Source organism: Rhodnius prolixus, unplaced genomic scaffold (assembly GCF_049639745.1).
Source record: "Rhodnius prolixus isolate KJV_2025 unplaced genomic scaffold, Rpr scaffold_7, whole genome shotgun sequence".
NCBI classification, from domain to species: domain Eukaryota; kingdom Metazoa; phylum Arthropoda; class Insecta; order Hemiptera; family Reduviidae; genus Rhodnius; species Rhodnius prolixus.
Window position 1 is genome coordinate 19,996,288 of NW_027411582.1, and position 19,832 is coordinate 20,016,119.

Consider the following 19,832-nt stretch of genomic DNA (forward strand, 5'->3'; position numbering starts at 1 on the left):
CTGCTTTCTCCATAGATGGAGCTAGAATTTAAGTTATGTTTTCATTTTTATTTTTTTTCTTATGCCTCACAAAGTAGAATGGGCATTTCAAAACCATTTATATTGACTTGTGAGTCATTGCTTGCTATATTTAGATAGATCAATAAGCTATATAAACAGAGAAACTCATATAGTATAACTAAATTTTGATACTTGATTCAGAACGAATAACCATTCTTAGTTGTCAAGGTAGTGTTTTAATCAACGGTGAATTAATATTGTAAACAGTTTGAAAACATCAATTGTGACTTTAAAATTGGTGAGTTTTTTTTATGTAATAAGTTACCAGGTGGATCAAACATTATACCAACCAATAGCTAGATTATGTACTTGGATATATCATGATTTTATCAAACGTAACACGAAAAATTAACCTGTTTCAGGCTTTCGTTCAACATCTAAGGTTTAATAACAATTTATTACTACTTAAATATTAATGTAGGGTTGTGTGCATGTTGTTATTTTATTGAAAAACTTGTGCAGATTTTAAAATTATTTTCCTTCCATAAATTTCAAGTAAGTGTAACGAACATTTTTTCTCACAAATTGTCTTAGTGTAGAAATGCTCATCACATACTAAATATGAATAAAATAATAACTTAAAATATAAAAGTTAAGATGAGTTATAAAAATGTGTATCATATACTATATTACAATAATAATACTTAAGAAATATCTGAGAGGTAATATTTACAATTCTTCTTTGCAATATTACATGAAGATCTGAATACTTGTCAGTCAACATATGTTACTGTTCTGTCAAGTTGGCTACTTTTAATAAAACGCTTACCATTGAACAAAAATCCTAGTCTGATAGTTATTCTTGAATCGATTCAGCTTATATGCACATTCAAATATATAGAAACGTTTTTAAAGCCTTGGATGAGTTTTTCTTATACCTTATCGTGAAATTTTCAATTTTGAGATACCATCGGTAAATCCCAGTTTCTTAGATTCCTTGTTTCTGAAATTGTAATTAGTCTGAACATTTGTGAGTCAGTTTTAAGAGTAAAAATGGAAACTCGGATATAGTTAGTTTAAATTTGATCTTTTGGAATCAAAGGAAATTTTGAGCGTTTCATTTTCAAATTAATTCAGCCTTGGGAAGTGCTTTACAATTTTTTTTTAAATAGTTGCTTTTAAATTTGTGCTTGATAAGAATGAAAAATTTAAGATACAACATCTATCTTCTAGAAAATCATGTCATTTCAGTGAATTGTTGCATTTAAATGATTGATTTGCGACCGCAACTTTCTTATTATATTCATCTTCTTTTTAATCAAGTTTAGTGTTAATGCTTTAGTTTGGTGCTTCCATTCTGAGTAACTTTCTTTACCAAAAATTCTCTTTATTATTACTTTGTTGGCAAAGAGGTTTTTACATTTAGATCCCACGATTCAACAGAATACTTTAAAAATGGGAGATTTGTTTTTGAAAAGAGTTGGTTGTACCGTTCTATCGCAAGGGAAAAATAATCTTCAAGAAATAAATTCTAACTTATCTTCTAAGAAATAATATAAATGAATATTCCCGTCTGTTTATGTTAGTTAACTAAGTTGAGGTTGGTACTGGACTGAAGCCGATAAACACCTTTAGTAGTCTTAAAATTAAATCCTGTTGAGCAAGTTTTATATTTAGATTTCAAGTTAATATCTGAAAGGTGAATCGGGCAGACCCACTTCGAGTTTATAACCTACCCAACACCATATTGTCAGGTTATGGTAGAAGAAGCGCCTGTATGTACAGGTCTGGAGCAAAGTGCTTCACAAGTTGGTGGTTGAAGTCTTCCTGGACTGATTGCCTTTTAACTTGCTCTCGCTGTTACCATGCCCGCACGCTATTAGTATGGGAATCCATTTTAAGAGCCTTAGTTCTTCCGTGTGAAACCTTCCCCACAGCTGTATCTACGAGCCGTTTGGTCCATGTGTGCATGCATGGTACTTCATACATAGGCATGCAGTATCTACTTGCCTTGGCTTATTCACTTAGCTGTTCAATTCCTGCATACCGTATCTCCATATCATATCATACCTCTTCAAAGTTGGTTATTAATATGAACTAAAATTTAAATGAAATTGCTTAGACTCTCTTCGATTATGGTTTTAAACATAATATTAATTTAGTTATTTTGTAGTATATTAATGTTAGGAAATGACATTTACATATTCGCATTCTTGTGGTCTCCATTTCTTTTCTTGACAGCTAACTTTCTTGGAGGACTACGTGCAACAAATAGAGGAAAAAATCAATGTATAACTCTGTAAATCAAAGCTAAATAAAATTTGGCAGCACTGACTAGTTCCGGGAACGTTAGGAAACTAAAAATCTGCTACTCTCAGTGTCACGTAATGCAACAGAGCCAAATTGAGAAAAGGTTATAAAGAGTTGAAAAGGTTATAACTGGGTTGAAATGAATCATACTTATCAAATCATGTTTGTCAATAACACTCGTCAATTTTGCCTGCTGTGCCAAATGGTTCGTGTTTTCATTGGCTTTGACACACGTGGTCTAGATTTCTACTTTTTCTGTCTCTGTCACCTACTTTTATGACCAGGGCTGAAAGAAACATAAAGGGTTGCCATCATTTGGAAAATAGAAGGTAAAATACAAGGGAAATACTCTGAATTAGCTTACAGTTCGTCTTTCTACTTTTTCTGTCTTTGTCACCTACTTTTACGGCACGGGCTAAAATAAACATGAAGGGTAGCCTTCATTTGGAAAGTGAAAGGTGAAATACATGGAAAAATACCGAATTGACTTCAAGTTCGTTTAGATTTCTACTATTTCTGTCTCTGTCACCTACATTTCTGGCCAGGGCTAAAATAAACATGAAGGATAGCCTTCATTTGGAAAATAGAAGGTAAAATTCAAGGGAAGAACACCGAATTAGCTTACAGTTCGTCTAGATTTCTACTTTTTCTGCCTCTGTCACCTACATTTATGGCCCAGACTAAAATAAACATGAAGGATAGCCTTCATTTGGAAAATGGAAGGCAAAATACAAGGGAAAACAACGAATTAGCTTACAGTTTGTCTAGATTTCAATTTTTCTGCAGGTTTTATATTGTCTATTTTCAATGTTTTTAAGATAAACAAACTGACAAATTTGAGGATCAAATATAATGATATAGCCGTGTGACAAGTTGTTGCAATGAATTCGACTGTATCAGCACTATCTAATTAATGATAATACAAGTGAAGATGGCCGTTTGTAGTTTTAGTCTTTACTGTATCTGCTAAAATCAAGACATCAGTGAAGGTACAGAACATGTAACCTTCGAAGTCAACTTTAAGGTCTGAAGATATTAAGATATAGTTGGAAAAACTCTCACCTATTTAAATGACAAGATATACTTCCTTCTCCCATTCATGAGATGAATAACATTATCAGCCTATTTCATAACAATGTCGAAAGGTATAAAAATGTAGTAAGAGTCAATATTTCACCCTTATATAAGCCATATTTGAATACACATAAAACTAAGTGGAGCAATAAGTCACAAGATGTACTACCATATACACATCTCCCAGCTTATCTTTCTATTCACACATTTCTTTAGGTAGTAACCTGTTTGTTAATCTAACACAGTTAAGCTGCAATAAGGTTATCTTTAGTGGCTTCTCAGCTGATAAAACAGTTACTCTAAAGATGGTAAGTATCTTTTCTCTAAGTGCTTGAATTATTTTACATCTGGGCGTAGTTTTAAAAGTTTGCCATATTTACTTTTGCCTATAAACTACTTACTGAACTGTTCTCTTAATTGTGGTTTACTTCTTCATGAACATGGCTTTGCCTAAAGAATTATTTCTCACTTTTAGCAACCTTATTTTTACTAAGGATAAATTATTACACAAAATAACTAGAAATGTAGTGCTACATCTATTTACATACGAGTGCATTTTACACAAGTACCTTCAAATAGAAAATAATTTACCGCGAAAATTTATTGCCTTTGTAGATTGCAATTTAAGGTTTCGCGAGCTTTTGAAAAGATCAACAATAAAAGCAGAATTATTGTTTAAAAAGATCTAACCGAAAAAGATGATTTTCGGATTACATTTATGAAGGTTTTTTTAAAAAGTTCAAATATAAAACTTACATATTAATTTAACTATACAAAGAAATATTGTACTACAATAAACTTTCAAACTTTTTGCCTGTACGAAAACCTCTAGTTTATCAGTTCAATAATAAAATAACATATAATTTTGAAATGTAAGGGAAAAAAATGTACATAAACCTTAAATTAACCCGTTGACGCAAATGACGGCTATAGCCGTCCGATCTTTGTTGATACTGTAAAGTTTTTCTTGTCCTTTTACTAAGAAAGAACTTTACTTACACAACTAGTACCTGCCACTAGTTATATTAAATAATATGTGGGTTTGATAAAATAATAAAACTCGCTAAAGTTGTAAGTAATAACCTGATTTATTCACACATTAACATTAACTAACATGAACATTTACTAGCAACTAACGCTATTCACTACAGTCACCATTTACAACAGTCACAACAGTTTACTGTTACTTACTCACTACGTAACGCCACAAAACTGTTCCCCGACTGACCACTGGTCCGCACTGCACCGAATTGCACTAGTCTTAGCTGCACTAACACAGCTCTACTCACTAATTGACTAACTGCCCAACTGGCTAACACTGAAGCCCTCCGCAACACTGACTCTCCAAGACTAACGTCTCTCCAAGACTCACTCAAAACTAACTGATTGAAACTAATTAACAACTCTAATAACTCCTTAAAACTCTAAAAACTGACTTCTCTAGCTGGGTCTGCCTCCTTTTAACTGCGTGCCTCCCTCCAACTAGGACTGCCCTTCTCCAACTCTCTGAGCATAAGTTTCCACGCCCTCCTGACGTTCATTGGCTGGAGAAAACATACTGCCACCACCTCAGCTGGGGCCGCCCTCCTCCTAATCTCCGTCTCGCTCCTACCTGTCAATCACTGGCTGGGAAAACACATATGCCACCACACCAACTGAGGCCTTTCTCTTAGCTGGCTTTTACACAGGTCACTAACTCCTTGAACAATCTAGCCCTTTCCTTTCTAGTTCAGGTAAAGACCGGCCCTTTTGTCTACACAGTGGTGGCCTGATACCGACTTTGGTCGCTTAACCCCTAGAACAATCTAGGCCTTTCTTCTCTGCCACAGGTAGATACCGCCCTTTTGTTTATGCAGTGGCGGCCTGTTACTGACTTTGATCGCTCAACCCCTAGAACAATCTAGGCCTTTCTTCTATGCCCAGGTCAACTTCGTTACAATATGTAGGCAAACGACGTCTATAGCCGTCGTGCACATTTTAATTAATAAAAAAAAAGTACAGTGTTAGTACGAAGTGTACTAACGCATACACTTGTTAATTATTGAATTAGTAAAGCAAATGCTGTATAGTCGTCACGACGGTCATAGCCGTCATTTGCTCTGGAAAGAGAAAAAAATGACATGATGAGCAAATGACGGTTATAGCCGTCGAGAGGTTTTTTGGAAAAACCGTGGCCAAATGTGATAATTTTTACTTCCAAACATACAACTTACACTTGATTCCATCTGGCAGTCATAAACAATTGAGGAAAAAAAAGTGTGTTTCTGAGCACGATCATCAAAATAAAAGTGTGCGGCAACGGGTTAATAGAATTTTTAAAACACTGTAAAGAAGTTTTATTGGTTTTGGTTTTTAATTTACTGTGCAATATGAAAGCTATAATCTTCACTTTTGAAAAAATTATTTCCCTACCAAGGTGGGTTTGGGGCAATCTAAGTTCTAGGATTTATTTCGAACTAACGTTCCTACCAATAGCGGTTCATCCTATTATCTCTAAAAGTTGAGAATATCCAGAAAAAGGAACTTTAAATAAAGCATAATTTGTATTAACTTTTTTTGTACTATAATTTTATAAGCAGCTCAAGTTTGATACTTCATTTTGGATCTAGTGCTCTTTGAACATTTATGTACTCGCAAGTCTTTTGTCTTCAGTTGCCTTTTGAAAAGACCAGTCTCATCCATTTTTGAATTGAATTTAAAATTACCAATTTCTTCGTTATTTTTTTCAATTAGAAATTTTGGTTTCTTTCGCTTGCAAATTATTTTTTGTGTGCACTTAATTTAAGAATTGCAGATAGAAGAGAATTTAACCTTATTCTTATTGAATTACATTAACCTTGTGTGTTGTTTGTTGTTGACAAAGAGTTTTGTATTGTACTGAATATGGAAATTAAACAGATACTTTTTTGGGGAAAACCTTAACTTTCATTTTCCACAAAAGCATTGAAGAAAAAATAGAAAATTAAATTAAAATTTTTGCAATCAAATTTTCCGAAAATTGATAAATGTTACTTAGATTCATTTTCTTATTATGGTTATTTGTTAGGAGAATTTTTACTGTAGATGTCACTAAATTATATCTTATTAGTACGTTAAAGTAAAAAAAGACTATTCGAATTTATTTTAATTGTTGCCAACCTAATTTTAAACATTTGTTAATAAAACATATTGGTACACAGTACGATAAAAATTTTATAAGACTTAAATTCCAGAAATGTTTTCTTTGCTTCCATCATTCTGATTTAATACGAGGGTCGTTTGAAAAGTCCGTGCAAAAATAAAAACTACTTAATTTTTTGGGGTAAACCTTTTTTATTTTTCAACATAGTCTCCTTTTAGGCTTATACACTTCGTCCAACGCTGCTCTAGTTTGTTGATCCCTTCCGAATAATAGGATTTGTCCAAGTCTGAAAAATAGCCATTCGTTTCTGCAATCACCTCCTCGTTTGAATAAAATCTTTTTCCCGCCAGCCATTTCTTCATATTGGGGAACAAATAGTAGTCCGAGGGAGCCAAGACTGGAGAATAGGCGGGATGTGAAACGAGTTGGAACCCTATTTCCATTAATTTTGCGACCACAACTGCTGAGGTGTGAGCTGGTGCGTTGTCGTGATGGAAAAGGACTTTTTTATGGGCCAATTGTGGGCGTTTTTCTTGCAGCTCGGTTTTCAAACGGTCCAATAACGATGAATAATATGCACCTGTAATAGTTTTACCCTTTTCCAGATAGTCGATGAGGATTATTCCTTGCGAATCCCAAAAGACGGTCGCCATAATCTTTCCGGCCGAAGGAACGGTCTTCGCCTTTTTTGGCGCAGATTCCCCCTTGGTAACCCATTGTTTAGATCAGTGATGGGCAAAGTACGGCCCGCGGGCCAACTCCGGCCCGCGAAAGTATTTAATCCGGCCCGCCGAGGGTCCATCGACATGGATAGTATATGGCCCGCTATAATTACGTTTTGACGGTCGAGAAGTATAAAGTAGATTCTACTTAGTAGAATAATAGATGCATAACCTATAGGTGAAGCTAAACTAGCCGCGTAGTTACACAAGTGTGTAATGCTGTAAAGTTTTTATAATATTATGATTAAAAGCTTTAACACAAAATGCATTTTTTCTATAATTCTGGCCCTCCTCTAGAATTTCTTAAACTTTGTGGCCCCCCATTAAAAAAGTTTGCCCACCACTGGTTTAGATTGTTCTTTGGTCTCAGGAGTGTAGTGATGTATCCATGTTTCATCCACAGTGACGAAACGACGCTTAAAGTCCTGCGGATTCTTCTGGAACAGCTGCAAACCGTCCTTGCAACACTTCACACGATTTCGTTTCTGGTCAAGCGTGTGCAATCGCGGCATCCATCTTGCGGATAGCTTTGTCATGTCCAAATGTTGATGCAAAATATTATGTACCCGTTCATTCGAGATGCCCACAGCACTAGCAATCTCACGCACCTTCACTCTTCTGTCATCCATCACCATATCATGGATTTTATCAATGATTTCTGGAGTAGTGTAAAGGGAGAGCATTTAATTTGTAATTAATAATTGAATAATTAGTAGGAAAAAATGCAATTGTTAAGTTAAACTGCTGACGGCACGGCTGGTAGCGGCCGAGAGCAATGTACCGCGTGAGAGAGAGAGAGAGAGAGAATAGCGAGCGCGTGGTGTATAGTGTATAGACACCGGCAGAGTTAGTTAGAGTGTGTGAGAGGAAACAAGTGTTATGCGTTTGATGGGATTGTTTTGCTGTGAGTATTGAACATAAATTTTTACGCATTGCTTCCGGCCGAGGCTAACTGTTGCCGTAGTGAGGGAGAAGTACATTTGCTAGAGTGTAGATTAACAAAAGATAACCGATAGTATTAATAATAATAATAATAGTAATAATAATAATAATAATAATAATAATAACAGTAATAATAATAGAATGTTTGAGAATAAGGGCCCAACTTTGTTGATTTAATTTGTAATTTGCCTATTTAATCTTACTTTTATGTTATCTTATAGTTTCTTCAGTTTCGTTTATATTTCTATTGTTAATTATGTTTTTGGAAGTATTAGTTTGGTTTTGTATTAATGAGCTCAACTCTTTGTATGCGATTTTCTAATTGGTGTATTGGGACCAACAATAAATCAGTGTATTCATAGCCTGACGAGTTATTTGTACCCCCCTGCTGAGCGAGCGAAATTCCCCTTGCCCTGATCGCCCTTAACGGCGCTCGGTCACAATTCTGGTGTCAGAAGTGGGATCTCTATGCCACTAACGGACCCTACCATGGAGGCTCTGAGGAGGGAGGTGGAGGAATTACGCCGAGCCAATCGTGAGTTACAGACCCTAGATGAGGAACGTTTACGCATGGAGGGGGAGTTAACCACGTTGAGGACAATGGTAGGCACGGATGGCCCTTCCTTAGCGAGCGAGCGTGAATCGACTGGTCATTCCGGGCGGAGGGAGATGGGCTTACAAGCCTTGATCAAGCCATGGTCGGGGGAAACCGGGGCGCCCCCAGCGAAGGACTTCCTGAACGAGATAGAGATGGTGGCGGAGAGTGGTGCCTGGACGGACCACGATAAGAGGCTGATCTGTAAGCTAAAGACGACAGGCGCAGCGGCTGTGTTTGTGTCGAGCCACCCTATATTTTCCGCTGCGGTGTCCTCCTTTGAGGACTACAAGAGAGCCATCCTGGAAAGATTCCAGGACCACCGTACCCCTGAGCAAAACTTACTCGCGCTCAACTCAGTGTCCCAGCGTCGTGGGGAGGGTGTCCGAGAGTTTGCGGATCGCTGTAGGCAATTGGGGGAGTTTGCTACTTCTCACTCGGGGAGCGGGGAGCAGAAGCAGTGGGAGCGCAATTTAATGGAGCGAGTGGTCCTCGCTGCGTTCATCCAGGGCCTCGCGGGTGAACCGGGACGCCAGTTACGCTTTCATCCCCCCACAGGCTTGGCGGAAGCTGTGAAGCGAGCGCATCTGGTTGAAGAGGCGGAAAGCGGGCCCGGCATTGCTAGATCCACCCTGGAGAGGGGGATATACGCCATAGCAAGAAACGCGGATAGTAGCTATGGGCGCCGGGGGAGATGTTTCAACTGTGCACAAGAGGGGCATTTTGCGCGGGAGTGCCCCCGCCCCTACCAGTCGCCCCCTCGTGAGTGGAAAAGCTCGAGTACTAGGGATAGGGTGAGAGAACCACGGGCGAGGGGTGTGAAATGTTATACCTGCGGGGAATTGGGGCACATCTGTAGGATGTGCCCGAAGAGAGCTACACCTGGATCCGTGAGACCAGACTATGCTGTTAGGGAATCCAACTATTTGGAGGCTGCCCCAAAATCCCTCCTCCCGCAGTCAGCCCCACCTGCGGGAGGGATGCCACCACGGGGCCAAGATACAGGATTATAAACGTTGCCACTCCCAGCTCCAGATTCATCAGGATCCCGGTGAAGCTCTCAGGAGAGACCAGGACCTTGCTCGTGGATACGGGGGCGGGTGTTTCCATCTTGCGGCAACCAGTACCGGGGGTTCCGTTGTTAGAGAGTGGGGTGGTAGCACGGGGTGTGACGGGTAGCCCCGTTGGAATCAAGGGAGTACAGCGGCTAGACTTGGTGTGGCGGGGTCAAACCATCGCCCAGGAGTTTTTAATAGCGGAGATAGATGTTGAGGGAGATGGCATTCTAGGGATCGATGGTATGGCTGCTTTGAAGATGAGGCTGGATATGCGGACGCGTGAATTGGTAGGAGATGAGGGGGAAGGAGCCTCGGATGGACAGGAGAAGGTATTACTCGTAGGGAAGGGTGAACCTCAATCCAGAGTTGAGAGAAATGAGTTCCCCGAGGACGAGGAAGAGAGAGATGGGTCGGGAGCCGTATACCTGGTCGCGGCAGAAAAGATAAGGATCCCACCCCGTTGTGAAGTGTTGGTACGTGGTAGGGCCTCCGGCTGGCGCTCAGGCGCCACTGTGCTGGTGGAACCCTACCCAGCAGAGACCAATCGGGACTGGTGTGTAGGCAGAGGGATAAGTCAAGTAGTTGATGGCGCCGTGTGGGTGCGGATGGTAAATGTATCGCAAACGGAAGTGATGATAGGGAAATCTGAGAGGCTAGGGTGGGTGACGGAAATAGAAACTCAGGGAAGCAAGTGGGTCGGCGTTTGCCAAGAGAGTGGCGGGGTTCCCAGAGCCCGTGAAGGATTGGGAAAGCTCCTTGGGGACAAGCTAGGCCATTTACGGGGGAAGGAACGAGACCTCTTGGCTACGGTTCTAGCCCAGTTTGAGGATGTTTTTCAGGACCCGGACACATCCTCGCTAGGGTGTACTTCCCAAATCAAACACACCATTAATACGGGAAATGCGACCCCTATTGCGAAGCGCCCTTACCGGGTGCCATACCACCAACGTGAAACTATGAAGGAGCTGGTTGACGACATGCTGACGAAAGGCGTAATTGAACCGTCTGACAGTCCATGGTCGGCACCAGTGGTGTTGGTACGGAAGAAGACCTCCGATGGATCGGTGAAGTACCGGTTTTGTACCGATTTCCGGGCGTTGAACGCTGTAACGAAGGTTCCGGTTTATCCGCTACCAAATATCAATGAGACGCTAGAAAGTCTGGGAAGGAGCCGCTATTTCAGCACCTTGGATCTGGCCTCGGGCTATCACCAGATCGAAATAGCTACGGAGGACCAGGCAAAAACCGGATTTTCCACACCCGAGGGGCATTATCAGTACCGTCGGATGGCTTTCGGCCTGGCGGGGGCTCCTGCTACGTTCCAGTTACTGATGGACCGGCTATTAGCGGACCTTAAAGGAGTAACATGCTTTGTATATCTGGACGATGTGATCATCCATAGCGCGACGATCGAAGAACATGCCGAGAGACTAAGTGGGGTGTTGAGCAAACTGAGAGAAGCGCACCTAGTGGTTAACCTCGCCAAGTGCCAATTCGCTACGGAAAGGGTTTGCTACTTAGGGCACGTTGTGAGTCGGAGGGGAGTTCAAGTGGATCCTGAGAAAGTAACTGCTGTGAAGGACTTTCCCCCTCCTGGCAATGTTAGAGAGCTACGCTCGTTTCTAGGGCTCGTAGGTTACTACCGGAGGTATATCTCAAGGTTTGCGGAAAAAGCCCGACCCCTAACTTATCTGACACGCCTAGACCAGCGGTTCCAGTGGGGAGAGGCAGAGGAACAAGCCTTTCAGGGCCTAAAGGATGAGCTATGCAGCGATTCGGTGTTAGCATATCCAGATTTCTCACTACCCTTCATTTTAGCTACTGACGCTTCAGGAGTTGCCCTCGGGGCGGTACTGTCTCAGCTACAAGACGGGGCGGAACGGCCCATTGCTTATGCAAGTCGCCAACTGAATAAGGCAGAACAAAATTATAGTACGACCGAACGGGAAATGCTAGCGGTCGTCTGGGCCACGAAACACTTTAGGTGTTATTTATACGGCCGGCCCTTCAACCTGATCACGGACCATGCAGCGCTGCGGTGGCTTCTCACAGTGAAAGACCCATCATCGCGTCTAACTCGATGGCAGCTCCGCCTAGCGGAATTTCAGTATGAAGTGTTTCATAAGCCTGGGCGTAAAAACTCCAACGCCGATGCGCTGAGTCGACGGGTGGCCACGATAAACGGGGAAGCGGATTCGGGGAGAGGGACGATCCGGGCGCTGCAATTAGCGGACGCGGACTGTGTGCACTTTAAGAACACCAACACAGCTCAATGCGTCATGGATCTGGACGGACTATTATATAGATTTGCGGGGGGAAACGAGCCGTACCAACTGATGGTACCAGAGCCAATGCGGGAGACCATTTTGCAGGAGTGCCATGACTCCCCTTTCGCGGGACACCCCGGACTAGAGAGGACCCTGGCTCTGTTGAGGCAAGGTTATTATTGGCCGACTATGTCTCAAGACGCTAAGAGGCATATAGAGAAGTGCCGGAGTTGCCTGGAACGGAAGACGCCCCAGCAGTTACGAGTACCACTGCAGGTACCATACGCGGCCGGGCGCCCCTTTGAGCAGGTGTCCATGGACATAGTGGGACCCCTACCACGAACAAGGGAGGGTAACATGTACCTCCTTACGATGATCGACCATTTAACGCGCTACGCTGAAGCAGTACCGCTAAAAAGCCAAACAGCCCAAGAGACGGCCCAAAAATTTGTGAACCACTTGGTAGTCCGACATGGAGCTCCTAGTCGGCTACTAACTGATCAGGGACGAAATTTCACCTCGGCCTTGGTAAGGGACGCCTGCGATACGCTTGGAATAAAGAAGTTGTTCACGACCGCTTACCATCCCCAGAGTAACGGAAGAGTGGAGAGGTTCCACCGCACGTTGGTAGATGCGTTATCGCATTTTGTGCGCCGCGATGGGGAAGACTGGGACAGATGGGTGCCCTACGTATTGATGGCATATAATAGTACGCCACATTCTGCGACGGGATTCACCCCGAATTATCTCCTTTACGGCCGAGAGCTGCCGCGCCCTAGCGCACTCGACCCTAGGCCTCGTCAAGAGGTAGATCAAGAAACGAGTTATGCAGAAGCATTACGTGGGAGGTTAAAGGAAGCACACCGGATAGCCGCTGAGACGACTGAGCGGGCCTTCGAGGGACAAGCGGCTCAGTATAATAAAAAGGCGCGGGTACGGAGCTTGGTGGAAGGGCAATGGGTTTACCTACACAACCCCGCTGGACGCCGAGGAGAAGCGCAGAAGTTCCGCAGGCCGTGGGAGGGGCCTTTCCGCGTACAGCGGAGTATCACAGATGTGACATTTGAGATTGCGATGGGCGACGGAAGCACTCGGATGGTGCATATAAATCGCTTGAAACCGGTGGTGGTGGAGGGAATCCCCCAAGAAACCACGGAGGAAGATGTCCCCACCTCCTTAAGCCAGAACCTAGGAGCGGAGGACACGCACGACTTGTTTTACGAAGGGTTGTCACTCGAAGGGGCGCCGGGGATCGTGGGAGAAGTTGCAGGGGACGGCGCAAGGAACGCCGAGTCTGGACAAACTGCAGAATCCATCGAAGAGGAGCAGACTGAAATTAACACCTCAGGAGGTGACGATCTTTATGCAGGGGTCAACTTGAGGCCGCGGGGTTACCAGCGGGCTGGTGACAGAACGGAGACGACAGAACTAGCCACTGAGCTGAACGTGGGAGAGCTCTCCCCGTCGGCGTACTCACCCCCAGATGACACGATACGAGACCCTACATACACCCCAGTCGGTACACCTAGGCTTCCCTGCACTCGCTCGTCCTACGCGTTGCGTTCCCAAAGGAGCCGGGAGGACTGATGAAGTAATCCGGTGTAGGAAACTATTGGGCGGTGGTCGGATGAATTTGGTTGAGCAGCGGAGCTGAGTCCCCGAACGAGGGACGAGTGCTGCTGACCCGGGACCAATGACAAAATTAGCCAACTAGCCTTGACAACCACGATGGGAGGCACCCGCTCAGCCATTAGGGAATTAAGGGTAACCACCTCTAACCTCATGCACCTCCTCTTCCTCACGTCCTCCGGAATCTTGAGATCAATACCTTGGAGGCGAAGGTGGAATTGCGGTCGCTCGAGGGTGCCCTCAGCACCCTAGCCAGGAGAAAGTTAGCAGGCTATTGGCCCCAAGTGACTGAGTAGGATAGTGTATAAAGACAGTCAGATATTATCCGAGAGACTATGGTTCGTGTCGGGAACCGCTGCCGGCGGATATGTACCATTACTACGACATCGCTGAGATAGACGCTGCCTCCACACATGACGACATTCACATCTTGGTGGACATACCCTCGGTGACCAAAGGAAGATATATTTTGACAACTACCGGGTGGACCAATACCCGTGAAGGATCCGATAACTGGACTATACCTGCTGCTACAACCTAAGGCCGACTTCACACTGGTGGGAGTAGACTGAGAGAGCTTCGTCTTTCTGAAAACGGAGGACCTCAGGCACTGTTGGGGAAGGAGTCCACTAATCTGCCCAGCACGATTGCCGGTCTTCTCCCTCCATAGACCGTCTCGCCATACACTACTGTTCAAGAAACTATAAGAGAAGGCGAACCCCTTGTGAGCGTGGCGGATGCTGGTAACGAGATTCAAGCTTACGTAGAGCTGGAGGGAGGAGTCGAACGAGTGGTTATACAGTTTGCTCGAGCCAGTCAAGCTGAATTGCACCGCCGTGGCATGAGGGCACCCACCGACACAGAGAGATCCTGGAGACAACCAACCAGCGAATGCAGGGGCACCACTTGTTCCCTATCGTCCGCCGAGCGTGAAGACGCGAAGCTCCGGAGAGCCCGGTGGAGAGTTGGGAAGTGACAAGCGAGTGGTGGGTCCTCCGCAAGGCGGTAGAACCCACTTTAACGGGGGGGTAAGTGTAAAGGGAGAGCATTTAATTTGTAATTAATAATTGAATAATTAGTAGGAAAAAATGCAATTGTTAAGTTAAACTGCTGACGGCACGGCTGGTAGCGGCCGAGAGCAATGTACCGCGTGAGAGAGAGAGAGAGAGAGAATAGCGAGCGCGTGGTGTATAGTGTATAGACACCGGCAGAGTTAGTTAGAGTGTGTGAGAGGAAACAAGTGTTATGCGTTTGATGGGATTGTTTTGCTGTGAGTATTGAACATAAATTTTTACGCATTGCTTCCGGCCGAGGCTAACTGTTGCCGTAGTGAGGGAGAAGTACATTTGCTAGAGTGTAGATTAACAAAAGATAACCGATAGTATTAATAATAATAATAATAGTAATAATAATAATAATAATAATAATAATAACAGTAATAATAATAGAATGTTTGAGAATAAGGGCCCAACTTTGTTGATTTAATTTGTAATTTGCCTATTTAATCTTACTTTTATGTTATCTTATAGTTTCTTCAGTTTCGTTTATATTTCTATTGTTAATTATGTTTTTGGAAGTATTAGTTTGGTTTTGTATTAATGAGCTCAACTCTTTGTATGCGATTTTCTAATTGGTGTATTGGGACCAACAATAAATCAGTGTATTCATAGCCTGACGAGTTATTTGTACCCCCCTGCTGAGCGAGCGAAATTCCCCTTGCCCTGATCGCCCTTAACGGCGCTCGGTCACAGTAGTAACCTCCAGAACGTTCAGCGTCACTTGTGCCCATATGGCCACTCCGAAAATTTTGAAACCACTTATAAACTGTTCTAATCGAAGGTGCAGAGTCACCATAATGTTTATCAAGCTTCTCTTTAGTCTCCTGAGGCGTTTTGCCTTTCATAAAGTAGTGTTTAATCAACACACGAAATTCTTTTTCGTCCATTTTTTGAAAATCACTAGACTTCCTCGATTCAAACGAATGCCAAACACAAAGAAATAGACCGATCTGGCTGAAACTTGGTGTGTGTTCTTCCAAGAGATGCTACTAACTAAACATAACCTCGATACGCGCCAGTGGTGCTATCTCTCTGACTTTGCACGGACTTTACAAACGACCCTCGTAAAAATGTATATGGTTCACCAGGAACCATTATTTATTTTACAGAATATTTTCTTAAAGCTTTGTAATAATAATTTATTTTTATCTGCCAGAAACATTTTTAAATATAACATAGTATTTTATCAGAACATTTTTATGTGCTGAGGACGCTAACAGAAAGAAAACATTGATATAAAAAAGGTTAATTGCAAAAAAAATCCAGTTTCAGCTAAAAATTCTTTGTTTTATTTATCATTTCTTAATAAACAAAACAATAAATAAATAAAATCTCTACAAAGAATTTATTTTACCTACTAACGCAGAATGGAAAGTATTGATTCAGAACATTCGCAGAGGTATGGCCTGTCCCAGGGTCACTGCAGTCTACTTCGGAGTTTTTATTATTTTATTTTTATGTATTGCTTTGCCATACACGCATAATGGCCGCTGTCTCTAGGTGCCATAGAAATAACGCTAATAAATTCAGCCAAAACCTTGTACGATTCTATGGAAATTGGTATTTTGGGGAAATGAGGTTAAAGAGTAATTGGAGCTGTAACATTCAATCTGTTCAAAATATTCAGCATCAGTAACCAAAAAGAAAAAAGGAGAGATTCTTCCTTAAATTTATCTTCTTAGTTTAAGAAAAGGACGAAAAATGTTAGCAGCTCCAGGACAACTAATATAGTGTAATAATAAAGATTGCCAAAATAATATTTCTCATAATGGCGTGGCGATTCATTATTTATATAAGCCAGTATTTGTCAAAAATTCAGACGAAACTGAACTTATTAGAGTACTCAATTTGTTCACTTTAAACATTTTAATCAACAATATTAATAATTACCCATTTTATAAACAATTTTCGTTACGACGGTATTAAGTGTTTTAAGAACTATTAATTATTACTTTATAAGATAACATTAAGGGTCTTTGAGTATTTAAATATTATTCTAGTCAATTAGAGCAGCAAGATTCAGAAATAGCAGAATATTTTATAAGTAATAAAGGTACTTTTCTAAATTAACTGTGCTGTAACAAGCATTACTGTGCTTAGGTTTTTAATGAAGTTAAGAAGATTAATAATCAACTGTTTACTACAAACTAAAACTCATTCCAGCAAGTTTATTTACTTGTTTTATTTTTAGTATGATGTAACAGCTGTACGTTCTAGATATTACGCGATCTGGTTGCAAAAATTTGTCCATTACTTGTCCAATTTAGGACCATTTTTTGTAACATTGTTCCTTAACTGTTTTGCCATCGTAATGAGAAACATATCGATGTTTATATTTGGAGTTGTTACAAAGATTAATTGCTGAAATTTACAATAACGAAGCTTTTTTGTTTCGAAAGCTGTTATAACAGAGATTTATCACTTGATTAATTGTACCTTTCATGATTAATGCATTTCATTTCGCTTAGTATTCAATTGTAATGCAATGAAAATATCGAAATTGAATTTGCTATCATTCAACTGTAGGTTATGATAACCTCTCCCTTGAGAACGAATCAGTTGTTGGGCTTTTTCGTCTCCTATTAACGACTCTCTGCCTTTTTCAGTTTAGTTCCTTATGTTTATGTGAGATACTTGCCATATTTCTCTCTAAAAAAATAACCTTCCTAAAGTTCACATCTTTCAGAAACATTACAGTGGATTTGGATGAATGAATTTGCACATATATTCATTACAAATTATAATCACCTCGAGCAAAAACTGGTACGTACAATAACTTTTTCAATAAGAGAAGTTATTCAAAAATAATTCATTTAAATAATATTACATTATTCACAATTTACTTACATCATAGATCTGGGATACTACGAATTGAAAATTAAATAACATTATGAATTTATATTAGCTTTTAGTAACCGTAAAATATTTATATTAAGGATTTCATTAAACAAGGAATCGGTCCAGAACCAACAACTCCGTGCTTTTTTTTGGCCAACGTTTCGACAATTTTTTTCGCCTTCTTCAGGGCCTGAATATTACAAATAAAACAATTTAGAATGTGTTATATTTGTACATATACAGGGTGTCCCAAGCTATATGGATAACGACTTTTTCTCGGAAACTAAGATAGCTAGAAAAAAACTAAAAAATACGTGTTCCCTTAGTTTTTTGTTAGAAATCCAAATTTAATTTGTAAATTTTTTTCGGGGCTTCCCGAAGCGAGATACAGGCACCAACTTCATTTTTTCAAATGGGAAGGTGCGGTTCTTATTTCAGAAATAGATTCCTCTATTTTTTTAAAGAAAAATTTACTTGAACGGTTTTTTTCTGTGAGCGATATTTTAGAAGTTATGAATGAAAACATTATTCTTATAAGAAATTTCCAAATGATAATATTATAACAGTTTTTTGATAGAATAAGAAGAAAAGTACTATTTTATTATAAATTTTACTCCTCATTAATATTACAGATCATGCTCGAACTGGCCTCCACCATTAGAGATGCATAGACATGCTCTTTCCTGCCAATTGCCCGTTACTGCCAAAGAAATAGTTTCGGCTTTAACCGAGTTACAGGCATCTATTATTCTCTGCTTCAGTTCATCTACAGATGCAATCCCGGCTTGATTCTGATACACCTAGATTTAGAAATGCTTTTAGATAAGCAGAAATAAGAAAAGAATGAAAAAAGTTATGAATAATCACCTTGTTTTTCAGGGATACCCAAAGTCAAATACCCGGATGTCAAATCCGATGAACGAGGTGGCCACTGAATCGCCCCCCCGTGTCGATATAACAGCATCAGGCATGTAAAGAGATATCTCGATAGGAAATTCTCTAAATAATTCTAAATCTAGGTGTATCAGAATCAAGCCGGGATTGCATCTGTAGGTGAACTAAAGCAGAGAATATTAGAATAATAAACCGTTATATCATTTTGAAATTTCTTATAAGAATCATGTTTTCATTCATAACTTCTGAAATATCGCTCACAGAAAAAAACCGTTCAAGTAAATTTTTCTTTAAAAAAATAGAGGAATCTATTTCTGAAATAAAAACCGCACCTTCCCATTTGAAAAAATGAAGTTGGTGCCTGTATCTCGCTTCTGGAAGCACCGAAAAAAATTTACAAAGTAAATTTGGATTTCTAACAAAAAACTAAGGGAACACGTATTTTTTAGTTTTTTTCTAGCCATCTTAGTTTCCGAGAAAAAGTCGTTTTCCATATAGCTTGGGACACCCTGTATATTACCTGTTTTCCATTTTAGGCTCTTAGTTTTCTATAACTCAACTAACCAGGGTAGCCACCTAAGTTTTAATGATTATAATTTATATCATTTCTTATAGTTTTAATAAGCTGTATTAATATATTGTATTTGTAGTCCCGTGGTTTTAATATTCTAAATTGTTGTATTTTTTTTGTAATATCCAGACTCTGAAAAAAGCTATAAATATGTCGAAACGTTGGCAAAAGACGGAGTTGTTTTCTTTTTTGCTCTGGACCGAATCCTCGCTATATTGAATCCTTAAATGTACGTAACATTGTTATTTGCTACTACAAAACATTAGTTATTTCAGTGAAAATTTTTTTAATTTTCCTAGTAATCTTACTGGTGCTATAACAAGCATTGATGTAGTGATTGTGGGAAAGATTTGTTGTCTTGTAAGTCTTTTTTTTGGGATTGTACAAAATGTTTTGGCCATGTTCCAGTATGTGACACACTTTTAAATGTACCAGCTTAAAGGCTCGTTTACACTTGAGTGGTGTAAAAAAAAAGAGTCTATTTTGTTTGTTTGTTTTTTAAAAAAATAGCATTTCACAAGGTATCCATAACTTTGTTTACATTAATGCATTGCATGGCTTTAAACTGTTATATTATGTTTTATAAAGAATTTGCTATCATTCAACTGTAGGTTATGACATCCTCTCCCTTGAGAACGAATCAGTTGTTGGCTTTATCGTCTCCTATTAACGACTCTCTGACTTTTTTAGTTTAGTTCCTTATGTTTATATGTGAGATACTTGCCATATTTCATTCATATTCACTAGGACGGG

At 40.4% G+C, this 19,832-nt stretch overlaps 1 protein-coding gene and 1 long non-coding RNA gene across 6 annotated transcripts in view; one reads left to right on the forward strand and one right to left on the reverse strand.

Moving 5' to 3' along the window:
* The window catches only part of LOC141447142 (uncharacterized), a 188,989-nt gene that overhangs the window by 68,946 nt on the left and 100,211 nt on the right, over positions 1–19,832 (reverse strand). The window lies entirely within an intron of this gene.
* Positions 17,380–19,832, forward strand: part of LOC141447152 (uncharacterized) — a 49,315-nt gene continuing 46,862 nt past the window's right edge. For all 3 annotated transcript variants that reach the window (XR_012454158.1, XR_012454160.1, XR_012454159.1), the window contains exon 1: positions 17,380–17,539. This is a non-coding gene — a long non-coding RNA (uncharacterized lncRNA). The remainder of the gene's footprint in view (positions 17,540–19,832) is intronic.